Genomic DNA, 25916 nt, shown 5'->3' with positions numbered 1-25916 from the left:
CTTCAGGGTATTTATCCAGTAGCAAGATTGACAGGTCATATGGTAATTCTATTTTTAGGTTCCTGAAGAATTACCAAACTGTCTTTTTCAGAGGCAGTACCATTTTACATTCCTGCCAGCAAAAAATGTGTGTTTGTATATCTCTACTTCCTCTCCAACACTTGTAGCTTTCTGTCTTATTGATAGTAGCCATTTTAGTGTGAAATATCTCATTGTGGTTTTGAATGCATTTCTGCTACAACTAGTGATGTTGAGCACCTATTAATATGCTTTTTAGCCATTTGAATATCCTCTTTGGAGAGATGTCTATTCAAGACAATTTGCCCTTTGTTTAATTGGGTTGTTTGTCTTTTATTATTGAGTTGTAGGATATTAGACCCATATCAGATACATGTTATCCAAATATTTTCTCCCATTGAGTAGGTTGCCTTTTCACTTTTGTGACAAAATCCTTTGATGTACAAAAGTTTTCAATTTGAGGAGGTCCCAGCTATCTATTTTTCTCTTATTGCTTGTGTTTTAGGTGTGAGGTCTAAGAAAACATTGGCTACTACAAGAACCTGAATATGTTTCCCTACATTTTCTTCTGGGACTTTTATAGCCCAGGTTCTTATAAAATAAGTCTTTGATCCATTTTGAGTTAATTTTTGAATAAGGTGTGAGATAGAGGTCCTCTTTCATTCTTTTGCATATGAATATCCAACTCTTCCAGCAATATTTGTTGCAAAGAGACTATTCTCTCTCAATTGGGTGGACTTGCAGCCCTGTCAAAAATCAGTTGGCGATAGACATGAGCATCATTTCTGAACTCTCAATTTGTTCCATTGGTCAACATATCTATCCTTGTGCCAGTACCATGCTGTTTTGATCACTGTATCTTTGTAATAAGCTTTAAAGACAGAAAGTATGAGTCCTCCAACTTTGTCCTTTTTCTATCTCATAAAGATAGAGTTAATGCAACAAAATTTGATAATTGGCTTATTCTTTCTGCAAATTTGGCTGTTAAAATTGCAAGTGGGATTGCATTGATTCTGTAAATCATTTGGGGTAGAGTTGATATTTTGAGGATATTTAGTCTTCCAGTTCAAAAACATGGAAAATCCTTCCATTTATTTAGGTCTTCTGTGATTTCTTTTAGCAATGTTTTGTAGTTTTCTACATACCATTACATCCTGGTTAACCTTCTTCCTAGGTATTTGATTCTTTTAATTGCTATTATCAATGTAATTTTTTTCCTTGACTTCCTCCTCAGACTTCTCATTACTAATTAGAGAAACACTACTGATTTTTGAGTGTTGATCTTGTACCCTAACACTTCCTGAATTCATTTAGTAGCTCTGGTAGATCTGTTGTAGATTTTTTGGGACTTTCTATATATAGGATCATGTCATCTGCAAATAGTGGAAGTTTTACTACCTACTTTCCAATTTGTATGTCTATTTCCTTTTTTTCTTTTTTTGTCTAACTTCTCTGGCTAGACTTTCCAGTAAAATGGTAAATGACAGTGTTGACAATGGGCATCCTTACCTTGTTCCAGATAATAGAGGGAAAACTTTCAGTCTTCCACCATTGAGTAAGATGTTAACAGTGGATTTTTCATATATGCTGTTTAACATGTTGATGAAGTTTCATACTATTCTTATTTTTCTGAGTAGTTTTATCAAAAAAGGATGCTGGATTTTGTCAAATTACTGTTCTGCATCAATTGAGATTATCCTGGATTTTTTTTTCACTTAATTTTGTTAATGTGGTGTATTACATTAATTGATTTTCTTATGCTGAACCACTCTTGCATACTTAGGATAAAAACCACTTGATCACGGTGCATAATTATTTTAAAGAGCTGTCAAATTCTATTTGCAAGAATATTGTTGTGGATTTTTGCTTCTATATTCATAAGAGAAACTGTTCTGTAATTTTCTTTTCTTATACTGTATCTGGCTTTTGACATCAGGGTGATATTACAATCATAAAATAAGTTTGTGTTTCCTTCTCTTCAATTTTTTGAAAGCGTTTGATCATAATTGGTATTAATTCTTCTTGGAATGATTGGTAGAATTTCCCTGTGAAGCCATCTAGCCAGGGCTTCTGTATTGGGAGGTTTTTGATGACTGATTCAATCTCTTTACTTGTAATTGGTCTGTTGAGGACTTCTGAGTCAGTGTAGGTTGTTCATGTGTTTCTAGGAATTTGTCAGTTTCATCTAGGTTGTCTAATTTTTTGGCATACAGTGGTTCATGTATCCTCTTATGAACCATGAGATTTATTTCTGTGTGGTAGGTAGTAATGGTCCCCATTTTCATCTCTGGTTTTATATATTGGCAATATCTCTTGTTTTTCTTTGTCAGTCTAACTAATGGTTTGTCAATTTTATTGATCTTTTCAAAGACTCAACATGTGGTTTTGTTAATTCCATCTATTGTTTCATTATTCTCAATTTCATTCATTACTGATCTAATCATTTTTTAATTCTTTCATTGAGAATGCTTTTCAATTTGCTTTTCTTCTAGTTCTGTAGGTATGTAGTTAGGTCTTTGATTTTAGCTCTTCTATTTTATTTTAAGCATTGTGGGCTATAAATTTTCTACTCAGCACTGCCTTTACTGCATCCCATTTATTTTGATATGTTGTATCTCGTCTTCATTTGTTTCAAGATATTTACTGATTTCCCTTTCAGTTTCATCTTTGATCCATTGATTGTTTAAGAGTAGGTTATTTAACTTCCAAACATTTGTGGATTTCCAGTTCTGTGCCTGCTGCTAATTTCATTTGATTATGATAAGAGAAGATGCTTTATATAATTTCAGTCTCTTTATATTTATGAGACTTGTTTTGTGACCCAAAACGTAGTCTATCCTGTAGAATGATACATGAGCACTTGAAATTTTCCTCTGCCTACAAGGTGAGAATAGGAATGTCTTTATTTAAAGAAATAATTCTGGCTAAGATATATTTTCATAGAACTTAGTAGATTTTTACCAAAAAGCAAGGAATCTTTGACAAAATATCTCATATTAGGAGAAACTTGTTAATAATGGTTAAAAAATGTATAGAGCAATTAAACATAACTGAAATGAATGACCAAGTCAAATGCCCCTCTAAACTTAGCCAACAGTGAAATGACATCCTGGGTAGCCACTAGAATGTAGAAGATAACCATATAACTTCTGGAATTAGCTCTTTGGGTTCAAATCTTAACTCTATGTGACATTAAATATTTTACTTAATATCTTTGCCTTCAGTTGCCCCATCTGTAAATAGGAGGCCAAAAATTGTCACTACATCTCAAAGCAATCTTGAGAATACAAAGTCCCTAGTCTACATTGGGTAAATGAAATTGCAAATTTTAGTAAACAAAAACAAATTTGAATCTGTGGCTTGCAAATGTTCTGTGATCGTGGACTCTCATCATGGAATTTCAATTTAAGATTTCAGTAGCAAGAGATTTAAAACCAGGTCAAGAATGTGTCACTCAAGGCAGCTGGTTTGTTTGTGAAAATGTTGACAAAACAGCACACAGAAATCTTGGTTATGAATGATGCCCAATGCATAAGATATTTATACAAATTTTGCTGGTGATATTGTTGGTTATTAATGCAAAAATAATTTTTAATGAAGTCATCATTGCCAGTGGTTTGCCACATCTATCACAGAGGAAGTATAACAGATCCTGTGAAGATGGTTAAATCAAATTCAGGACAACCTCTTACTCTACCACAATTGAAACGTGAACTTGTGACATCATGATCTACTACAGCAACTACTGTGGAGACCTGGATTATGGCTATGGTGGTCTGAGCTGTGGCTATGGCTGTGGCTATCATGGCTATGGAGGTTATAGATATGGCTGCTACCATCCATGTTGGTGTAGAAGATACTGGCCATGTGGATTCTGTTGAAAAATATAATAAAGTACCTGAGTCTACTGGATTTTTCCACCTGTGAAGCACCTGCTCTTGTTTTTGGTGATTCCATCCAGTGTCTACAAAGAGCAGCAATAATTCCCAGGATAGCAAGAAAAAACTACAGATGTCACCTCCTTTTGGCTTGATGTGAAAGATTAAAAAGAATATTTTTTAAAATACAGCTAAAACTTACCTTTGACTTTGAACTAATTCTTTCAGTAAATTTAAATTCTTTCCATATCTGATTTGCTTTCCTATTTAATTTTCTTTATTATTTTTTCATGTAGATGATTGGAAGAAGGAATCTTGTGCACAGTTACTATCCCAAATGCTTTTGCAGCTTAAAAGACTAGTCATAACAATCATTTCTTTGGAAAGAAAACTCAAGTGTGATGGGACATAGTTTCTCTACCCAATATTTGACTGTTGTTATTGCCCTTTTTCCAATTTCTACATGCCAAATAAGCCATCCTATTTATTTCTATTTTTTGTCCCTCTACATATTTATGATACTATTTAAATCTGACCTTCCATATGTACATATTTGAATGATTCCTCATCATATTATTGGCTTCTTACAAAAAATCAAAGACCTAAGAATAGGTTATTTTTTAAATGACACTTTCTTTTAATAAAACTTAACCACTGCAACAGCCCCACATGATTTTTGTATTTCTCATGAAATCATAGAATCATAGAATACTTTTATCAATAGGATTATTTTCCCCACATGTCCTAACTCCTAGTCAGGTGGAGGTGAACAAATTTGCAAATAGGATCTTAAATGATGTTATTAAAATGAAGCTAAACTGAATCAGGGTATGGATGTGAAACTGCACATGTGAATAGGACTTTTAAGATAGTGTTATTTAATGTGAGGCCATACTGAATCAAGGTGGCCTAAATCCAATGTAGCTGGTGTCTAAAAGCAGAATAAAGTTGGACATGGCAGTTGTATTAGCAAGGGTTCTCTAGGGAAAAAAAATCAACAAGAGATATCTGTAAATATTAGATTTTATAAAAGTGTCTCACACAATTGTGGGGATGCATGAGTCCAAATTCCATAGGGCAGGCAGTGAACTGGCAACTCCGATGAAGGTGTTCGATGAACTCCTCAGGAAATGCTTTGCTGGCTAGTCGAAGAAGAACTGAAGGTCCTTTCTCTTTCTCCCTTAAAAGTCTTCAACTGATTGGATTAAATACAGCCGACTGAATTCTCTCATTGAAGAAGACACACTCTTCATTGATGTAATCAGTCACAGCTGCGGTCAGTTGACAGATGACTTCATAAACCAGCAGTAATGGTTAGGCCAGTGCTTGCTTGACCAGACACCTGGACACCATCACCGGGCCAAGTTGACACATGAACATAACGTTACATCATTGTAGTAGAAAAGAAGAATAGTGGAGAAATATTTCCATGTGTTGGAGAGATTGGGTTGTCCATTTTCAGAAGCCGCCAACAGGACACCAGAGACTCCTGACAATGCATGGCCTGGGAACATCTGGATTTTGAACTTCTAGCTTCCCCAGCTTTGAGATAAAAAATTGTGCTTCTTTAAGGCCACAAGACTGGCAGTAGAAAGGATTTATGTATTTAAAAAACAGAGTGAATGGACAATAAACAAATTAATGAATAGGACTGCCAAATGTTTGCTAAAGATTTTTGAAACTTTAATGATCAAAAATACACAATATATATATTTATAAATAGAATTTATATTATATATGATATATAGTATATAATATTTAATGACCTTATAATTAGAAGCCTGTGAAAAAGATGTCTTTTCATAAATCTATACATTCATCTCTCTCCAGATTTTACAATATCAAAATGAATCAATTTCATCCAAGTGGCACTTGATCATATCCTCCCAGGGGTCTGTCAGAAGGAAATAATAATTCAGTAGCAGTGGAAAGTACTGGCCTTTACTCCACTGTGTTTCAACGTACATTCCTATGCCTTTCATTACATGGAAAACAAGTACAGTATCCAGAAAGCTCTGATGATTTTGAGGAAAGAATTGGATTAGGCAGTTAAAATTGCCTAATAACCTGTCTAATAATGGAGAGCAAGTTACATTTTTATACCCAGTGGGGAACACTCCATTAATACCTTCATATGTTATAAGAAATACATTTAATGAGTGGAACTGTGCACATACCATTGCTGCAGAAGGGTATAATAAATTGGACAAATTTGATGGGCTCTTTGGAGGTCACAACAACATCTCCAGGTTTATGGCTTAGATATACCCAAGGTTGATGAAAAGCAGCTCCATTAATTGGAATGGGAAAATTTGGAATCTATTTGACCTGCAAATACACAGAACTTATTTCTCCATATGCATCAAGAACAATGAAACCATCTGTCCTATTGCACGTGTCCTTCCTACTACTATTCAGCATATCTGTGGGTACCTCTCCCAGAATCTCCCACCAAGAAATTGAAAGAGTAAGGTGATCCTAGGAACCTAGCAGGGTGAGGAGGTAGGATGGTAGATAGCACACAACTACTAGGACCATTGATTTAAGACTTCCTCATTAGCTATTTCAAGGCCAGTGGCATTTATCAAACTGATAAACGCATGAGATGACAGCAGTTTCTACAAAAAAATAGGTTAAGTTTCTGAATATATGGAACCATTTTACATTAATAGAAATGAATGTAAAATAAATGCTAAATTTCATGGTTAAATTGTCACTCCCCAAACTATGATTAGATACATACATATGAAATTAACATAAAATTCATAATGATTTAGAGGTCTTTATATTAATATATAAATGTGTTTTATTCTATCAGTTAGTAAACAGTGAGAAATATTAGAAATATTGTCCCAGGGAGTAAATCCCTTGCTCCAATGGCAACGATTCATGAAATTCACAGGCACGTGACTATGAATAACTCTCCTCTCCTAACCACCCATGTCTTATCTAATTATAGAGTGGATGACAACATTCATCAAATGGAGTCATGATAGAAGACATATAAGTTCTTCCTTACTCATGGAATTCCATGGCATACTGATCAAAGATATTAAATATCCTTACATAGAATTCACATAAAGTGAACTGAACTTTCAAATAAACATACACCGCTTACTAAAGGCTAAAGATTAGATTGTGAGAACTCACGTATTATAAATAAATAACTGCGGCTTCAAAAAATTTTCTTTACATAATGAAGAGAAGATTCCTGTGGATGTTATTGCAAATTATTCTGAAATATGAGGTCAACGTTGCTTGTGTTTGCCCATACAATACTGATTGTATATAAAAGGCCCTATGAAGATGCTGATACTCAAAAACAGGAAACCAATGACATGCTTTTCATTGAACCTTCCACTCCTGACAGCATGAGCTACTTCAGCAAATACCATAATGACCTACGCAATGGCTATGGTGCCCTGGAATGTGGCTATGCCTATGGCTGTTGCGGCTGTGGTAGCTACATGTACAGCTACTGATGCTTATTTACTGTGGAAGATATGGATTGACTATGGACTTTGAACTTCTAAATAGTTCAGAATATTGAACTCATTGTCCTATGATTCATAAATTCTATCTGCATGATTTTTCGTGGTAATTATATCTTCAAAACAGGAAGTCATATGGCAGACTCACTGAACAGAAAGCATCCAAACTTGAGAGGTTTCATCTTAGTTGACCAAAATCATCTGGAATATTTCACAAAAAAATACACATTTTCTTTTTGTGTACATTATCATTACACATCTGTATATAGTCTAAAATATTTGCATGAATAAACGATAAATTCATGTTAATTCCCTCTATTGTTTTAGTCTTCTCAATTTCTTTCATTTCTGATCTAGTCGTTATTTCTTTCTTTGAGCTTGCTTTGGGTTTAATTTGCTTTTCTTCTTCTAGTTCCTGCAGGTTTGCAGTTAGGTCTTTGGTTTTACCTCTTTCTTCTTTTTCTACTATAAGCATTTAGGGCTATATTGCCCACTCAGCATTGCCTTCACTGCATTCCATGTGTTTTGACATGTTGTGATCTCATTTTGATTTGTCTCAAGACATTTACTGATTTCCCCCTTTTCAATTTCTTCATTGAGCATTAATTGTTTAAGAGAGGCTTATTTAACTTCAATATATTTGTAGATTGTCAAGTTCTCTACCTGTTACTAATTTCATTATAGTATGATTAGAGAATATGCTTTATAAAATTTCAATCTCCTTATGTTTATTGAGACTTGTTTTGCGACCCAACACATAGTCTATCCTGGAGAATGATGCATGTGCACTTCACATTTTTCTTCTGCCTACAAGGTGAGGATGGGAATGTTTCCATTTAAAGAAATAATTCTGGCTAAGATATATTTTCATAGAACTTGGTAGATTTTAACCCATAAGCAAGGAATCCTTGACAAAACAGCTAATATTAGGAGAAATATTTAATAATGGTTAAAAAATTGCATATGGCAATTAAACTGGTAATTGAAATGAATGACCAAATCAAATACTGCTATAAACTTATGCCCAAAGTAAAATGACATCCTGGGTAGCCACTAGGAAATAGAAGATAACCAGAAAAATCTTGGAATCAGCTCTTTGGGTTCAAATATTAACTCTGCTACATTTATGTATGTGACATTGAGTATTTTACTTATCTCTTTACCTTCAGTTGCCCCATCTGTAAACAAGAGGCCAAAAATTGTAGCAACTTCTCAAGGCAATCTTGAGAATACAAAGTCCCTAGTCTACAATGGGTCAAAGAAATTTAAGATTTTAGTAAAGAAAAAAAATTTTGCATCATTTGCAGTTTCCTTATGTTCTGTGATCATAGACTCTCATCATGGAATTTTAATTTAAGCTTTCAGTGAGCAAGATATTTAAAACCAGGTCAAGAATATGTCAGTCAAGGCAGCAGGCTTGTTTGTGAAAATACTGACAAAACAACACGTAGTAATCTTGGTTATGAAGACTTCATGATGGCATAAGACATTTATACAAGTTTTGCTGGTGGTGGTGTTTGTGATTAATGCAAAAATAATTTGTAATGAAGTCATCATTGCCTGTGGATTTCCACACCTACCACAGAGGAAGTATAAAAGGTCTTCTGAAGATGGTTAAATCAAATTCAGAACAACTTCTTCCTCTACCACACTTAAAGAATCAACTCCTGACACCATGATCTACTACGGTAACTACTGTGGAGACCTGGGCTATGGCTATGGCTGTGGCTATGGCTGTGGCTATCGTGACTATGGTGGTTATGGTGGTTATGGATATGGCTGCTACCGCCCATGTTGGTATGGAAGATACTGGCCATGTGGATTCTATTGAAAAATATAATTGAACCCCTGAGTCTACTGGATTTGTCCACCTGTGCGGCACCTGCTCTTGCTTTTGGTGATTCCTCCAATGTCTGCAAAAGAGCAGCAATATACTCCTAGGATATCAAGGAAGAACTACGGATGCTATCTTTCTTTGGCTTGATGTGAAAGAGTAAAAAGAACACTTTTAAAATATAGCTAAAATTTACCTTTGGTATTGAAGTAAATCTTTCAATAAATTTAAACTCTTTTCAAATCTGATTTGCTTTCTCATTTATTTTCCTTTATTATTTTTACATGTAGATGATTGAAAGAGGGAATCCTGTGCACTGTTACTATCCCAACGGCTGCTGTGGTTCAGCCATGACGATCAGTTCTTTGGAAAGAGGATTCAAGTGTGATGGGACATAGTTTCTCTACTCAATGTTTGACTGTGGTTTTTGTCCTTTTCCAAATTTATACATGCTAAGAAATCCATCTTTTATTTCTATTTTTTTCCCTCTCTATATTTTTCATGCAATTTAAATCTGACCTCCCATATGTACATATTTGATTGATTCCTCCTCATATTATTTTGGCTTCTTCCTAAAAAACCAACAATCTAAGAATAGGTTATTTCTAAATGACACATTCTTTTGATAACTCTTAACCACTGCAACAGCCCCACATGATTTTAATTCTCATGAAATCATAGAATCATAGACTACTTTTATCAATATGATTACTTTCCCCACAAAGGCATCTTCATGCCCTAACTCCTGGTCAGGTGGAGTTGAACAAATTTGCAAATAGGGTCTTTCATGATGTTTTTAAAGATAAAGCCAAACTGAATGAGGGTGTGAATGTGAAACTGCACATGTGAATAGGATTTTCAAGATGGTATTATTTAATGTGAGGCCACACTGAATCAAGGTGGCCTTAATCCAATATGACTGGCTTCTGTAAGTAGAGGAAATTTGGTCATGGCAGTAGGATAGAAGGAGATTAGAGAAATGTTTCCATGTGTTGGAGGTAGAGATTGGGTTGTGCATTGCCAGAAGCCATCAACAGGATACCAGAGATTCCTGAGAATGCTTGGATGGGGAACATCTGGATTTTCTAGCTTCCCAAGGCTTGAAATAATAAATTATTCTTGTTTGAGGCCACAAGACTGGCATTTGTAAGGATTTATGTTTTAATATAAGAATAAATGGAAAATAAACAAATTAATGAATAGGACTGGCAAATTTTGCTAGTTTTAAATACTTTAATGATCAAAAAATATATATTATATATGTATACAGAATTTATATTATATACATACTATATATTATATAATATTTAATGACCTTATAATTAGAAGGCTGTGAAAAATGATGTCTTTTCACACATCTACACATTCATCTCTCTCCATATTTTCAATATGAAAATGAATGAATATAGTCCAAGTGGCACTTGATCATATCCTCCTAGGAGTCCACATAGAAGGAAAGAATAATTCAGTAGCAGTGGAAAGCACTGAGCCTTGACTCCACCGTGTTTCAACCTACATTCCTAAGCACTTCAATTCCTGGAGAACAAGTACAGTATCCTGAAAGCTCTGATGATTTTGAGGAAAGAATTGGATTAGGCAGTAAATATTGCCTAATAGCCTCTCTAATAATATAGTGAGATTCACATTTTTATGCCCAGGGGAATACTCCATTCATACCTTCATATGTTATACGAAATACATTAAGGAGTGGAACTGTGCACATAATTGCTGCAGAAGAGTATAATAAATTGGACAAATTCCATGTCCTCTTTGGTGTTTACAGAAACATCTTTAGTCTCCTGGCTTGGAAACACCCAGAGTTGGTGAAAAGCAGCTTCATTATGTAAAGTAAATGTTAATTGGAATGGGAAAATTTGGAGTCTATTTGCCCTGCAAATACACAGAAATTTTTTTCTCTATATGCATCAAGAACAATGAACACATTTGATTTCACAGTGTAAGAAACATCTGCCCTATTGCAAATGCATCCTTTATACTACTATTCAGCTTACCTGTGGGTACATCTCACAGAATTTGCCACCAGGAAATTTCAAGTAAGGTGATCCTAGGAACCAAACAGGGTGAGGATGTAGGAAGGTAGAGAACAATGTCTACTAGTACCATTGATTTAAGACTTCCTCATTACCCACTTCAAAGCCACTGGCATATGATCACACTGTGGCAAATAAACACATTAGACGACATCTGTTTCTACAATCAAACAGATTAAGTCTCTCAATATATGGAAGCATCTTATATTAATAGAAATAATTTAAAATAAATACTAAATTTCATGGTTCAATTGTCAATCCCCAAACTATGATCAGATGCATACACATAAAATTAACATAAAATTCATAATGATTTAAGATCTTTATTAGAGCATAAATGTGTTTTTATTCTATCTATCAATGCTAGTAATCAGTGAGAAATATTGTCCCAGGGTGTAAATCCCTTGCTCCAATGGCAAAAGTTCATTAAATTTACAGGCACAAGACTATAAGTAACTCTCCTCTCCTAACTACCCATACCTTATCAAATTATGGAGCAGAAGACAACATTCATCAAATGGAGTCATGATAGAAGACCTATAATTTCTTCCATACTCATGGAATTCCATGGCACACTGATCAAAGATATTAAATATCCTTACATAGGATTCACATAAACTTAACAGAACTTCCAAATAAATGTTCACCTCTTACTGAAGGCTAAAGATTAGATTGTGAGAACTCATATGTTATAAATAAATAACTGTGGCTTTGAAAAATTTTCTTTACATAATGAAGAGCAGATCCCTGTGGATGTTATTCCAAATTATTCTGAAATATGAGGTCAACATTGCCTGTTTACGCATCCAATACTGATTGTATATCAAAGGCCCTGTAAAGATGCTGACACTCAAAAACAGGAAACTGATGTCATGCTTTTCATTAAACCTTCCACTCCTGACAGCATGAGCCACTTCAGCAAATACTATAGTGTCCTGTGCTATGGCTATGGTGCCCTGGAATGTGGCTATGCCTATGGCTGTTGGGGCTGGGGTAGCGACAGGTACAGCTATTGATGCTTATTTGCTGTGGAAGATATGGATGGACTATGGACTCTGAAATTCTAAATAGTTCAGAATACTGAACTCACTGTCCTACGATTCATAAATTCTATCTGCATGATTTTTTTGTGGTAATTATATCTTCAAAACAGGAAGTCATATGGCAGACTCACTGAACAGAAAGCATCCAACCTTGAGAGGTTTCATTTTAATTGACCAAAATCATCTGGAATATTTCACAAAAAAACGCATATTTTCCTTTTGTGTACATTATCATTACACATCTGTATATAGTCTAAAATATTTGCATGATTAAATGATAAATTCATGTCAATTCCCTCTATTGTTTTATTCTTCTCAATTGCATTAATTTCTAATCTAGTCGTTATTTCTTTCTTTGAGCTTGCTTTGGGTTTAATTTGCTTTTCTTCTTCTAGTTCCTACGGGTTTGCAGTTAGGTCTTTGGTTTTATCTCTTTCCGCCTTTTTTATTGTAAGCATTTAGGGCTGTATTTCCCACTCAGCATTGCCTTCACTGCAGCCCATATGTTTTGATATGTTCTGTTCTTATTTGGATTTGTCTCAAGATTTACTGATTTCCCTTTCAGTTTCTTCTTTGACTCACTAATTGTTTCAGAGAGGCTTATTTAACTTCAATATATTTGTGGATTGTCAAATTCTCTACCTGTCATTAATTTCATTCTATTATGATAAGAGAAGATGCTTTATATAATTTCAATCTCTTTATATTTATTGGAATTGTTTTGTGACCCAACACATAGTCTATCTTGGAAATGATATGCGTGCGCTTGACATTTATCTTCTGCCTACAAAGTGAGGATAAGAATGTTGTTATTTAAAGAAATAATTCTGGCTAAGATATATTTTCATGGAACTTAGTGGACTTTAACCCATAAGCAAGGAATCCTTGACAAAATAGTTAACATGAGGAGAAATATGTTAATATGGTTTAAAAAACTGTATATAGCACACAAATTTGTAAGTGAAATGAATGACCAACTCAAATACCCCTCTAAACTTACGCCCACAGTAAAATAACATCCTGGGTAGCCACTACAAAATAGAAGATTACCAGAAAAATCTTGGAATCAGCTCTTTGGGTCCAAATATTAACTCGGCTACTTTTATGTATGTGACATTGAGTATTTCACTTATTTCTTTACCTTCAGCTGCCCCATCTGTAAACAGGAGGCCAAAAATTGTAGCTACATCTCAAAGCAATCTTGAGAATACAAAGTCCCCAGTCTTCAATGGGTCAAAGAAATTGAAGATTTTAGTAAAGAAAAAAATTTTGCGTCAGTTGAAGCTTGCCTGTGTTCTGTTCTCATAGACTTTCATCAAGGAAATTTAATTTAAGCTTTCAGTGAGCAAGAGATTTAAAACCAGGTCAAGAATGTGCCACTCAAGGCAGCAAGTTTGTCTGTGAAAATACTGACAAAACAACACATAGTAATCTTGGTTATGAAGACTTCACGATACCCAATGACTTCAGAGATTCATGAGGGTTTTAATGGTGGTATTATTAGTGGCTAATGCAAAAATTATTTGTACTGGAGGCAACATTGCCTGTGGTTTGCCATGTCTACTGCCAAAGAAGTATAAAAGGTTGTGTGAAGATGGTGAATTCAAATTCAAATCAATCTCTTCCTCTCCCACACTTGAACCATCAACTCCTGACACCATGATCTACTACGGCAACTACTGTGGAGACCTGGGCTATGGCTATGGCTGTGGCTATGGCTGTGGCTATCATGGCTATGGTGGTTATGGATATGGCTGCTACCGCCCATGTTGGTATGGAAGATACTGGCCATGTGGATTCTATTGAAAAATATAATTGAACCCCTGAGTCTACTGGATTTGTCCACCTGTGTGGCACCTGCTCTTGCTTTTGGTGATTCCTCCAATTTCTGCAAAAGAGCAGCAATATACTCCTAGGATATCAGGAAAGAACTACAGAAGCTATCTTTCTTTGGTTTGATGTGAAAGATTAAAAAGAACATTTTTAAAATACAGCTTAAACTTACCTTTGATACTGAAATAATTCTTTCAATAAATTTGAACTGTTTTCAAATCTGATTTTCTTTCTCAGTTATTTTCCTTCCTTTATTATTTTTACATGTAGATGATTGAAAGAAGGAATCATGTGCACAGTTACTATCCCAAAGCCTGTTGCAGCTTAAAAGACCAGCCATGACAGTCAGTTATTTGGAGAGAGGACTCAAGAGTGATGGGGGAGAGTTTCTCTACTCAATATTTGACTGTCGTTTTTGCCCTTTTTTGAATTTCTACATGCCAAGAAATCCATCCTTTAATTCTATTTTTTGACCGTCTCTACATTTTTCATACGATTTAAATCTGACCTACCCCTGCATAAATATTTGATTGATTCTTCCTCATATTGTTTTGGCTTCTTCCTAAAAAATCAAAGATCTAAGAATAGGGTATTTCTAAATGATACATTCTTTTGATAAATATTAGCCATTGCAAAAGCCCCAAATGATTTTGTTTTAATTCTCATGAGGTCATAGAATCAGAATACTTTTAGCAATAGGATTACTTTCCCCGCAAAGGCATCTTCACACCCTAACTCCTGGTCAGGTGGAGGTGAACAAATTTGCAATCAGGATCTTTGATGATGTTATTAAAGATAAAGCCAAACTGAATCAGGGTATGGATGCAAAACTGCACATGTGAATAGGATTTTCAGAACAGTATTATTTAATATGAGTCCACACTGAATCAAGGTGGCCTTAATCCAATATGACTGGCATCTATAAGCAGAGGAAATTTGGACATGGCAGTAGAATAGAAGGAGAATGGAGAAATATTTCCATGTGTTGGATGCAGAGATTGGTTTGTGCATTGCCAGAAGCCACCAACAGGACACCAGTGACTCCCGAGAATGCTTGGCCTGGGAACATCTGGATTTTGGACTTCTAGCTTCCCAGGGCTTGAAATAAAAAATTATTCTTGTTTGAGGCCACAAGACTGGCATTTGTAAGGATTTATGTTTTAATATAAGAATGAATGGAAAATAAACAAATTAATGAATAGGACTGGAAAATTTTGCTAAAGCTTTTCTTACTTTAATTATCAAAAAATACATATTATATATATGTATACAGCATTTATATTATATATATACTATATATTATGTAATTTTTAATGACCGTATAATTAGAAGCCTGTGAAAAATGATATCTTTTCACAAGTCTACACATTCATCTCTCACCATATTTTCAATATCAAAATGAATGAATATATTCCAAGTGGCACTTGATCATATCCTCCTAGGAGTCCATACAGAAGGAAAGAATAATTCAGTAGCAGTGGATAGCACTGGGCCTTGCCTCCACCGTGTTTCAACCTACATTCCTATGCCCTTCAATTCCTGTAGAACAAAGAGAGTAGCCTGAAAGCTCTGAAGATTTTGAGGAAAGAATTGGATTAGGCAGTTAAACTTCATGGTTAAATTGTCACTCCCCAAACTATGATCAGATGCATACACATAAAATTAACATAAAATTCATAATGATTTACGTAATACACAGGAGATTCCTGTGGATGTTATTGCAAATTATTCTGAAGTATGAGGTCAACATTGCCTGTGTTTTCCCATCCAATACTGATTGTATATTAAAGGCCCTGTAAAGTTGCTGACACTCAAAAACAGGAAACTGATGTCATGCTTTTCATTGAACCTCCCACTCCTGAGAGCATGAGCCACTTCAGCAAATACTATAGTGTCCTGTGCTATAGCTATGGTGCCCTGGAATGTGGCTATGCCTATGGCTGTTAGGGGTGGGGTAGCGACAGGTACCGCTACTGATGCTTATCTGCTATGGATAATACAGACGGACTATGGACTCTGAAATTCTAAATAGTTCAGAATACTGAACTCACTGTCCTACAATTCATAAATTCTATCTGCATGATTTTTTTGCAGTAATTATATCTTCAAAACAGGAAGTCATATGGCAGACTCACTGAATAGAAAGCATCCAACCGTGAGAGGTTTCACTTTAATTGACCAAAATCATCTGGAATATTTCACAAAAAAAATATGTATTTTCCTTTTGTATACATTATCATGACACATATGTATATAGTCTAAAATATTTGCATGATTAAATGATAAATTCATGTTAATTCCCTCTGTTGTTTTATTCTTCTCAATTTCATTCATTGCTGATCATGTCGTTGTTCTTTCTCTCTTTGAGCTTGCTTTGAGTTTAATTTGTTTTTCTTCTTCTAGTTCCTGTGGGTTTGCAGTTAGGTCTTTGGTTTTTTCTCTTTCTTCCTCTTTTATTGTAAGCATTTAGAGCCATATTTCCCACTCAGCATTGCCTTCACTGCATCCCATATATTTTGATATGTTGTGTTGTTATTTTGATTTGTCTCAAGATATTTACAAATCAGTATAAGTTCATTAAATTTCAATTTCTTCTTTCAATTTCTTCTTTGACCCATTAATTGTTTAAGAGAGGGTTATTTAACTTCAGTATATTTTTGGATTGACAAGTTCTCTATCTGTTATCAATTACATTCTTTTATGATAAGAGAAGATGCTTTATAATTTCAATCTCTATATTTATTAATACTTGGTTTGTAACTCAACACATAGTCTATCTTGGAGAATGATATGTGTGTGCTTGACATTTTTCTTCTGCCTACAAAGTGAGGATAGGAATGTCATTATTTAAAGAAATAATTCTGGCTCAGATATATTTTCATGGAACTTAGTAGACTTTAACTTATAAGCAAGGAATCCTTGACAAAATAGTTAATATTAGGAGAAATAGGTTAATAATGGTTAAAAAATTGTATGTTACAATTAAATTTGTAAGTGAAATGAATGACCAACTCAAATACCCCTCTTAACTTATGCCCATAGTAAAATATCATCTTGGGTAGCCACTAGAAAATAGGAGATAACCAGAAAAATCTTAGAATCAGCTCTTTGGGTCCAAATCTTGACTCTGCTACTTTTATGTATGTGATATTGAGTATTTTACTTATCTCTTTGTGTTCAGTTGCCCCATCTGTAAACAGGAGGCCAAAAATTGTAGCTACATCTCAAAGCAATCTTGAGAATACAAAGTCCCTAGTCTACAATGGGTCACAGAAATTGAGTATTTTAGCATAGAAAAAAATTTTTTATCATTTGCAGCTTACTTATGTTCCATGATTATAGACTATCATCATGGAAAATAAAAAAGTTCATTTTTACTGAGATAAATTCACATACCATTCAGTCATACAAGGCGTACATTCAATTGTTCATAGTACCACTATATAGTTGTGCATCAATCACCAAAATTAATTTTTAAACATTTTCATTACCACACACAGAAAAATAATGAGAATAAAAATTAAAGTGAAAAAGAACAATTAAAGTAAAAAAGAAAACTGGGTGCCCTTTTTTTGCCCCCCATTTTTCTACTTATTCATCCATACACTGGACAAAGGGGAGTGTGGTCCATATGGCTTTCTCAATCACATTGTCACCCCTCATAAGCTACATTTTTATACAATCAGCTTCAAGATTCAAGGATTCTAGGTTGTAGTTTGATAGTTTCAGGTATTTACTGCTAGCTATTCCAATTCATTAGAACCTAAAAAGGGTTATCTATATTGTGCATAAGAGTGCCCACCAGAGTGAACTGTTGGCTCCTTTTGGAATCTCTCAGCCACTGAAACTTATTTCATTTCCTTTCATAGCCCTCTTTTGGTCAAGAAGATGTTCTCCATCCCACGATGCTGGGTCTAGATTACTCCTGAGGAGTCATATTCCACATTGCTAGGGAGATTCATTCCCCTGGGTGTCAGATCCCATGTAGGGGGGAGGGCAGTGATTTTACCTGTCAAGTTGGCTTAGCTAGAGAGAGAGGGCCATATCTGAGCAACAAAGAGGCATTCGGGAGGAGGCTCTTAGGCAAAATTATAGGCAGGCCTAGCCTCTCTTTTGCAGCAACAGTCTTCCCAAGGGCATGTCCTGTGGTAGAGGGCTCAGCCCATCAAACCACCAGTCCCATATGTCTATGAGCACATAAGCAACCGTAGAGGTGGGGAAGCCCAACATCCCTGAATTCTCCACCAGCTCCTCAAGGGGGCTCTGCATATTTTTTTCACTTTTTTTTACTTAACTTTTTATAAAAATTAACTATATCAGAAAAAATATTAAAAAAAAAAACAGTAAAAAAACATTTCAAACAAACCATAACATAACAAGGGGGTAAGAAAAAGAGAACTAAACTAAAATAACTACTTTACTTCCAACATGTTCCTACTCTGCCCCAAGAACATAATCTAATATAGCCACATTTCTGTGAACTTGTTCCTACCATAACTATCAGAAATTAACAAACTACATGGATAGGAAGGCTAAATGTCATTAAGATGTCAATTCTACCCAAACTCATCTACAGATTCAATGCAATCCCAACCAAAATTCCAACAACCTACTTTGCAGACTTGGAAAAGCTAGTTATCAAATTTATTGTTAAGGGAAGATGCCTAGAATTGTGAAAAACACTATAAAAGAAAAATGAAGTGGAAGGACTTACACTCCCTGCCTCTGAAGCTTACTATAAAGCCACAGTAGTCAAAATAGCATAGTACTGGCACAAAAATAGACATATTGATCAATGGAATCGAACTGAGAATTCAGAGATAGACCCCCAGATCTAAGGCTGATTGATCTTTGATAAGGCCCCCAGGGCCACTGAACTGAGACCTAACAGTCTTTTCAGCAAATGGGGCTGGGAGAGTTGGATATCCATAACCAAAAGAATGAAAGCGTACCCCCTACCTCAATCCCTACACAACAATTAACTTAAAGTGGACCAGAGATCTCAATAGGGAATTTTAATTTAAGCTTTCAGTGAGCAAGAGATTTAAAAACAGGTCAAGAAGATGTCACTCAAGGCCGCAGATTTCTTTGTGAAAGTATTGACCAAACAGTACACAGTAATCTTGGTTATGATTACTTCATGATGCCTGATGACATAAGATATTTATACACGTTTTGCTGGTGGTATTGTCTGTGATAAGTGCAAAAATAATTTGTAATGAGTCATCATTGCCTGTGGATTGCTACACATGTCACTGAGGAAATATAGAAGGTCTTGTGAAGACGGTTAAATCAAATTCAGTACAACCTCTTCCTCTACCACACTTAAAGAATCAACTCCTGACACCATGATCTACTACAGCAACTACTGTGGAGACCTGGGCTATGGCTATGGCTGTTGCTATGGCTGTGGCTATCGTGGCTATGGTGGTTATGGATATGGCTGCTACCGCCCATGTTGGTATGGAAGATACTGGCCATGTGGATTCTATTGAAAAATATAATTGAACCCCTGAGTCTACTGGATTTGTCCACCTGTGCAGCACCTGCTCTTGCTTTTGGTGATTGCTCCAACGTCTGCAAAAGAAAAGCAAAATACTCCTAGGATATCAAGAAAGAAATACAGTTGCCATCCTTCTTTGGTTTGATGTGAAAGATTAAAAAGAATATTTTTTAAATGAAGTTAAAAGTTACCTTTGATATTGAAATAATTCTTTCAATAAATTTAAACTGTTTTCAAATCTGATTTTCTTTCTCAGTTATTTTCCTTCCTTTTATTATTTTTACATGTAGAAGATTGAAAGAAGGAATCTTGTGCACAGTTACTATCCCAAAGGTTGATGCAGCTTAAAAGACCAGCCATGATGATCAGTTATTTGGAAAGAGGACTCAAGTGTGATGGGAGAGAGTTTCTCTACTCAATATTTGACTGTTGTTTTTGCCCTTTTTCAAATTTCCACATGCCAAGAAATCCATCCTTTATTTCTGTTTTTTGTCCCTCTCTACATTTTTCATGCAATTTAAATCTGATCTCCCATAAGTACATATTTGATTGATTCCTCCTCATATTATTTTGGCTGCTTCCTAAAAAATCAAAGATCTTAGAATAGGATATTTCTAAATGATACATTCTTTTGATAAATATTAACCACTGCAACAGCCCCACATGATTTTGTTTTAATTCTCATGAGGTCATAGAATCATAGAATACTTTTAGCAATAGGATTACTTTCCCCACAAAGGCATCTTCATGTCCTAACTCCCTATCAGGTGGAGGTGAACAAATTTGCAAATAGGATCTTTGATGATGTTTTAAAGATAAAACCAAACTGAATCCATTTGTGGATGTGAAACTGCACATGTGAATAGGATTTTCAAGATGATATTATTTAATGTGAGGCCACACTGAATCAAGGTGGCCTTAATCCAATATGAACGGCGTCTATAAGCAGAGGAAATTTGGACAGGCATAGGATAGAAGGAGAGTGGAGAAATATTCCATGTGCTGAAGGTAGAGATTAGGTTGGGCATTGCCAGAAGCCAACAACAGGACACCAGTCACTCCCAAGAATGCATGGCCTGGGAATATCCAGATTTTGGACTTCTAGCTTCCCAAGACTTGAAATAACAAATTTCTCTTGTTTGAGGCCACAAAACTGGCGTTTGTAAGGATTTATGTATTAAAATAAGAATGAATGGGAAATTAACGAATAGGACTGGCAAATTTTGCTGAAGTTTTTCATACTTTAATGATCAAAAATATATATTATATATATGTACACAGAATTTGCATTATGTATATACTATATGTCATATAATATTTAATGACCTTTTAATTAAAAGCCTATGAAAAAGATTCTTTTCACAAGTCTACACATTCATCTCTCTCCATATTTTCAACATCAAAATAAGTGAACATTGTCCAAGTGACACTTGATCATATCCTCCTAGGAGTCCATACAGAAGGAAAGAATAATTCAATAGCAGTGGAAAGCACTGAGTCTTGACTCCACTGTGTTTCAACCTACATTTCTATGCCCTTCAATTACTGGAGAACAAGTACAGTATCTTGAAAGCTCTGATGATTTTGAGGAAAGAACTGAATTAGGCAGTTAAAATTGCCTAATAGCCTCTCTAATAATATAGTGCAATTCACATTTTTATACCCAGTGGGGAATACTCCATACATTTAATGAGTGGAACTTTGCACATACCATTGCTGCCAAAGTGTATAATAAATTGGACAAATTCCATGTCCACTTTGGAGTTAACAACAATACTTTCAGTTTCCTGGATTGGATACAGACAAAGTTGGTGAAAAACAGCTCCATTGTGTAAAGTAAATGTTAATTGGAATGGGAAAATTTGGATTTCTATTTGCCCTGCAAATACACAGAATTTTTTTCTCTATATACATCCAGAACAGTGAAACCATTTGACTTCAAACCATAAGAAGCATCTGTCCTATTGCACATGTGTTCTTTCTACTACTATTCAGCTTACCTGTGAGTGCATCTCTCAGAATCTGCCGCCAGGAAATTTAAAGAGTTAGGTGATCCCCGGAACAAAGCAGGGTGAGAATGTAGGAAGGTAGAGAACACATGTCTACTAGTATCATTAATTTAAGACTTCCTCATTTCCGATTTCAAAGCCAGTGTGGTTTGATCACACTGTGACAAATAAATACATAAGATGATGTCAGTTTCTACAAGCAAATAGATTATATCTCTGAATATATAGGAACTCATCTTACCTTAATATAAATGAATTTAAATAAATACTAAATTTCATGGTTAAATTATCACTCCCCAAACTATGATCAGATGCATACACATAAAATTTAACATAAAATTCATAGTGATTTAGAGGTCTTTATTAGGATATAAATGTATTTTTATTCTATCAATGCTAGCAATCAGTGAGAAATATTGTCCCAGGTGGTAAATCCCTTGCTCCAATTGCAACAGTTCATGAAAGTTAACAGGCATGTGACTATAAGCAACTCTTCTTTCCAAACCACTCATGCTTTATAATTTGATATATGGAGTGGATGACAACATTCATTAAATGGAGTCATGATAGAAGACCTATAACTTCCTCCTTACTCATGGAATTCCATGGCATGCTGATCAAAGATATTAAATATCCTTACATAGAATTCACATAAGATGAACAGAACTTTCAAATAAACATATATCTCTTACTAAAGGCTAAAGATAAGATTGTGAGAACTCACATATTGTCAATAAATAACTGTGGCTTTGAAAATTTTTCTTTACATAATGAAGAGGAGATTCCTGTGGATGTTACTGCAAATTATTCTGAAATACGAGGTCAACGTTTCCTGCGTTTGCCCATCTGATACTGATTGTATATCAAAGGCTCTGTAAAGATGCTGACACTCAAATTCAGGAAACTGATGTTGTGCCCTTCATTGAACCTGCCTCTCCTGACGGCATGAGCTACTGCAGTACATAGGATACAACCTGTGCTATAGCTATGGTTTCCAGAGATGGCAGTTGGGTCTAGAGTAGCTACAGCTACAGCTACTGATGCCTATTTGGTGTGGAAGATATTGATTTTATGGATTCTACTGAAGGACTTCTAAAGAGTTCAGAATATTGAACTCATTGTCCTTTGATTCATAAATTCTATCTGTGTGATTTTTCATGGTAATTATATCTTCAAAACAGGAAGTCATATGACAGACTCACTGAACAGAAATATTCCAACTTGAGAGGTTTCATCTTAATTGACCAAACTAATCTGGACCATCTCACAAAAAAGTAAATATTTTCTTTTTGCATACATTATCATTACACATCTGTGCATAGCCTAAAATATTTGCATGATTAAATGATAAATTCATGTTAATTCCCTTTATTGTTTTATTCTTCTCAGTTTCTTTCATTTCTGATCTAGTCGTTAATTCTTTCTTTGAGATTGCTTTGGGTTTAATTTGCTTTTCTTCTTCTAGTTCCTAGGGGTTTGCAGTTAGGTCTTTGGTTTTAACTCTTTCTTCTTTTTTTATTATAAGCATTTAGGACTATAAATTGCCTACTCAGCATTGCCTTCACTGCATCCCATATATTTTGATATGTTGTGATCTCATTTTGACTTGTCTCAAGATATTTACTGATTTTCCTTTCAATTTCTTCTTTGACCCATTAAGTGTTTAAGAGAGGGCTATTTGACTTCAATATATTTGTGGATTGTCAAGTTCTCTACTTGTTACTAATTTCATTCTAGTATGATTAGAGAACATGCTTTATATAATTCCAATGTCTTTATATTTATTGAGACTTGTTTTGTAACCCAACACATAGTCTATCCTGGAGAATGATAGGTGTGTGCTTGACATTTTTCCACTGCCTACAAGGTGAGGATAGAAATGTCTTCATTTAAAGAAATAATTCTGGCTAAGATATATTTTCATAGAACTTAGTAGATTTTAAGCCATAAGCAAGGAATCCTTGACATAACAGCTAATATTAGGAGAAATATGTTAATAATGGTTAAAAAATTGTATATAGCAATTAAACTGGTAAGTGAAATGAATAACCAGTTCAAATACCCCTCTAAACTTACACCCACAGTAAAATGACATCCTGGGTAGCCACTAGAAAATAGAAGATAAACAGAAAAACCTTGGAATCAGCTCTTTGGGTCCAAATCTTAACTCTGCTACTTTTATGTATGTGACATTGAGTATTTTACTTATCTCTTTACCTTCAGTTGCCCCATCTGTAAACAGGAGGCCAAAAATTGTAGCTACAGTTCAAAGCAATCTTGAAAATACAAAGTCCCTAGTCTACAATGCATCACAAAAATTGAGGATTTTAGTGAAGAAAAAAATTTTGTATCATTTGAAGCTTCCTTATGTTCTGTCATCATAGACTCTCATCATGGAATTTTAATTTAAGCTTTCAGTGAGCAAGAGATTTAAAACCAGGTCAAGAATGTGTCACTCAAGGCAGCAGGTTTGTTTGTGACAATACTGACAAAACAACACACAGTAATCTTGGTTATGAAGACTTCATGATGCCCAATGACATAGGATATTTATATGAGTTTTGCTGGTGGTGGTGTTTGTGATTAATGCAAAAATAATTTGTAATGAAGTCATCATTGCCTGTGGATTGCCACACCTACCATAGAGGAAGTATAAAAGGTTCTGTGAAGACGGTTAAATCAAATTCAGGACAACCTCTCCCTCTACCACACTTAAAGAATCAACTCCTGACACCATGATCTACTACGGCAACTACTGTGGAGACCTGGGCTATGGCTATGGCTGTGGCTATGGCTGTGGCTATCGTGGCTATGGTGGTTATGGATATGGCTGCTACCACCCATGTTGGTATGGAAGATACTGGCCATGTGGATTCTATTGAAAAATATAATTGAACCCTTGAGTCTACTGGATTTGTCCACCTGTGCAGCACCTGCTCTTGCTTTTGGTGATTCCTCCAATGTCTGCAAAAGAGCAGCAATATACTCCTAGAATATCAGGGAAGAACTACAGATGCTATCTTTCTTTGGTTTGATGTGAAAGATTAAAAAGAACATTTTTTAAAATATAGCTAAAACTTACCTTGGGTATTGAAGTAATTCTTTCAATAAATTTAAACTCTTCAAATCTGATTTGCTTTGTCATTTATTTTTCTCATTTATTTTCCCTTATTATTTTCACATTGAAAGAAGGAAACTTGTGCACATTCACCATGACGAGCCATGACAATCAGTTCTTTAGAAAGAAGACTCATGTGTGATAGGGCAGAGTTTCTCTACTCAATATTTGACTGTTGTTTTTGCCCTTTTTCGAATTTCTACATGCCAAGAAATCCATCCTTTATTTCTATTTTTTGTCCCTCTCTATATTTTTCATATGATTTAAATCTGACCTCCCATAAGTACATATTTGATTGATTCCTTCTCATGTTATTTTAGCTGCTTCCTAAAAAGTCAACAATCTAAGAACAGGTTATTTCTAAATGATACACTCTTTTGATAACTCTTAACCACTGCAACAGCCCCACATGATTTTGTTTTAATTCTCATGAAATCATAGAATCATAGAATACTTTTATTACTAGGATTACTTTCCCCACAAAGGCATCTTCACGCCCTAACTCCTGATCAGGTGGAGGTGAACAAATTTGCAAATGGGATCTTTGATGATGTTGTTAAAGATTAAGTCAAACTGAATCAGGGTGGGGATGTGAAATAGGATTTCAAAATAGTATTATTTAATGTGAGGCCACACTGAATCAAGGTGGCTTTAATCCAATATGACTGGGGTCTATAAGCAGTGGAAGTTTGGACATGGTAGAAGAAGAGAAGGAGAGTGGAGAAATATTTCCACATATTGGAGATAGAGTTTGGGTTGTGCATTGTCAGAAGCCGCCAACAGGATACCAGAGATTCCTGAGAATGCTTGGACTGGGAACATCCGGATTTTGGACTTCTAGCTTCCCAAGACTTGAAAGAACAAATTACTCTTGTTTGAGAGCACAAGATTGGCATTTGTAAGGATTTATGTTTTAAAATAAAAATGAATGGATATTAAATTAATGAATAGGACTGGCAAATCTTGCTAAAGTTTTTCATACTTTAATGAACAAAAAATATACATTATATATATATATGTAAACAGCATTTATATTATATATATACTATATATTATGTAATTTTTAATGACCTTATAATTAGAAGCCTGTGAAAAATGATGTCTTTTCACAAATCTACACATTCATCTCTCTCCATAT

Source organism: Choloepus didactylus, chromosome 1 (assembly GCF_015220235.1).
Source record: "Choloepus didactylus isolate mChoDid1 chromosome 1, mChoDid1.pri, whole genome shotgun sequence".
Taxonomy (NCBI): Eukaryota; Metazoa; Chordata; class Mammalia; order Pilosa; family Megalonychidae; genus Choloepus; species Choloepus didactylus.
The sequence above is the reverse complement of the archived record's forward strand: the minus strand, read 5'-3'. Positions refer to the sequence as shown.